Source organism: Octopus bimaculoides, chromosome 8 (assembly GCF_001194135.2).
Source record: "Octopus bimaculoides isolate UCB-OBI-ISO-001 chromosome 8, ASM119413v2, whole genome shotgun sequence".
Classification (NCBI taxonomy): domain Eukaryota; kingdom Metazoa; phylum Mollusca; class Cephalopoda; order Octopoda; family Octopodidae; genus Octopus; species Octopus bimaculoides.
In genome coordinates this window covers 93,759,280-93,762,481 of record NC_068988.1, presented here as the reverse complement: position 1 = coordinate 93,762,481, position 3,202 = coordinate 93,759,280, and the positions used below count along the sequence as shown (strand labels likewise).

The 3,202-nt window shown below is 35.4% G+C and overlaps 1 protein-coding gene across 2 annotated transcripts in view; it reads left to right on the top strand.

Annotated features, from left to right (window-relative positions):
* The window catches only part of LOC106869522 (uncharacterized), a 25,652-nt gene that overhangs the window by 6,116 nt on the left and 16,334 nt on the right, over positions 1-3,202 (top strand). The window lies entirely within an intron of this gene.

The window sequence follows — 3,202 nt, the reverse complement described above, 5'->3', positions numbered from 1 at the left end:
ATCGCCTCGGTGAGGCCCAATGTACGAAGATCTTGCCTCACCACCTCAGCCCAGGTCTTCCTGGGCCTACCTCTTCCACGGGTTCCCTCAACTGTTAGGGTGTGGCACTTTTTCAGGCAGCTATCCTCATCCATTCTCATGATTCTGGATAAATATTTATATATACAAATTTATAAAAACACTTTGCTTATTATTATATTAGGAAATAAAATTAATAATATATCTTACATCTGAAGCCACTGTTAGGGCATTTTTATAGCGGTGGGGGGTGGGGGGGAGACATTCGTTATCTTATTACTTACGTTGACTTTCAGATTTTGTTCTGATATTAGAAATTTTAAAAGTTCAAAATATAAATTCATATTTTCTGATAAGACTAATAACCTGTATGAAGGTAAGATTAACAATCAGAATGAAGATAAGACTAAAAATCTGTATGGAGCTAATCATGATTAATATGGGCATTGTGGAATCTAAGGATAGATTAGTGGTTGTTGAAAGCTGTGAAAGCCATGAACAGAAATGCTGTCAGAAAGGTGAAGGTCACCAATGAGTATAGCAAGGTATTTAGGGTACAAGTAGGAGTCCACCACCAATCAGTTCTCAGCCCCCTTTGCTTTATCATAGTCTCCAGGCTATAACAGAGGAATCTAAGACTGTCCTTGGGAACTCCTCTATGCCAATGACCTTGTTCTTATTGCTGAATCACTACCAGAAGTAGAGAAGAAATTTCATGTATGGAAGCAAGATCTGGAATCAAAAGGATTTAGAAATAATTTAGCAAAGATCAAAGTCCCTAATAAGTAGGAAAACAGACAAGTCATAGATTCCTTCAGGGAAATGGCCCTGCTCGATATGTATAAAAGGTCTCAGTAGAAATTTCATATGGTGTACTTAGTACAAGCTATGAACACACAAGAGGTGCAACAGTATCAATGGAAAGTCAACAGAGAAAGTAGACTTTATATGTGGCTGATGCACAGATACATTAACCCTTTCGTGACCAAACCGGCTGAAACTGGCTCTGAGTACAAATATCTTGTTTTCATAAGTTTTGAATTAAAATCTTCCACCAAACCTTAGTCCCAATTTATGTTCCTGACACTAGCTGAATGATAACTAAGTTCTTTTACTAAATTCTTTGTTATATTTAAAGTAATTGAAAGAAACACAGAGCATCTCGAAATAATGAAAGGGTTAAACTCCAGGAATGTACAGAAAATAGACAACTTTGAATGTCCAGAGGGATTCTTAGATTTAGTAGACAGTTTCTGTTACTTAGGTGACCGAGTTAGCAGTGGTGGAGGTTGTTCTGAAAGCAGCTCTGGTCAAACCGTCCATCCCATGCCAGCATAGAAAACAGATGTTAAAGGATGATGATAATGATATAATATATATATATAAAGATATTATTATTATTATTATTATTATTATTATTATTATTAATGAATAAAAACAACAATAATATAGGTGGCCAGCAAGCATTAAAGCCCAAAAGGCAAATTCATAAATTTATAATTAATAACATTGTACAACAATCATTTTGCTACAGAGAAGAGAACATCATTTTCTGGAACAGTTTTTACCAAAGATAACCAAAATGAACTCCATTTTTCATGAAATGATTCCAGTGTTTCATAAAATGGGCCGTCACTAAATGATGTGTTTTTGCTAGAAAGTGAGCCATTTTCTGTGAAAATAACATTTTTTTCCTAGAACTAAAGTGAGTTTTCTGCAAAATGGGTTGTTATTGATAATGAATACGTTATCTGCATCTTTTGTTAAAAGAAGAACATCTATTTTTTAGTACAATGTTTATGTTTCTTTCTATGTATAGCATCAGGTCTATCTCTCTGAAGAAAATATCAAAAGTCAACAAGCATGGCAGGACTCCACATCCCCTTATATCGAGTTTCCATTTGACTTATGTCTTGGTGGAATCTCTCACCATGTTCATTGCTGACGTCTGCTGCATTCTGAAGAACTAATGCTAGATGCGATTGGAAATAATGAACTTTTAATGACATATTACACCCTAATGATTTGTATGAATCAATTAACTCTTGTAAAAGTACTTCATAGTTGACTGCTCTGGACTTCCCAAATAGACCATTCCATACATTTCTGTAACTTTGCCATGCATCCAGTTCCAATACATTTAAGGTGTTTTCAAAATTATCTTCTGTCAAAAGTTGCCGAATTTGGGGACCAACAAATCCCCCTTCTTTGATTTTCACATGGCTTAGTTTGGAAAAAAACTTAGTTTGGGAAAAACTTAGTTTGGGAAAAACTTAGTTTTCAAGTACAAAAATGGTAGCTCTTCTAGATTTAACTTCTTAATAAACTGTTCGATAAGGCCTAATTTAATATGCAATGGTTCACGTATAACATTATGTGAACTAATTTCTGACTCATTTCTCAATGACCATTCACTACGGATATTATGCTCTTCCTGAGTACGGCCATCCCACAGACACAAAAAGCACATGTACTTAGTAAATCCAGCCTGTAAGCCACTTCAATTGCTAAGATTTTCAAGTATGCACAAATCAACTATTTCTGCTCATTATATCTTATACAACCTAATATGAATGATAAACTTTTGTACGTTTCCTTTCGGACAACAGAAAGAGCTACAAGAATTGACAGAACTTTATTACCTGTGTGCAGTAGCACAGCTTTAGTATTATAAACCGAAGTGTTTATGGATAGCCTCCACTCACTAGGGTCGTAATTTAAGCCAAGCTCTTATGAGTCCTGATATGTCGTTACAATAACATAAGCTGCCTTCATTTCAAATTTTTCTATTAAACCATCTGTATGGTTTCAAAATTTTTCCTCAACAGTTGCGATGGGATTTTGTTCCACCAGGGTTTGCAGGATGTTCTTGTCGAGCCCTACAAATCATCCAGGACGAGGCTCATCTTCTAGGCTGTAGTTTCTGGCTTGGAATTTCTGGAACCACCGTTGCCATTGGTTTACACTTATTGTCCGATCCCCATATATTGCATTAATATTCCTCACATTTTCCATTGCATTATTGCCTTTATTGAATTCATAAAGCAAAATATGCTAAATATACTCCTTTGTCACTTCCATTATAGCTTTGAAAAAATAACTGAAAATCGAACTGCACTCTTCAAACCTTGCACTAAGAATAAGCAGGTCGTTTATCCCATCCCTTAGTGGTCAACGTTATAAA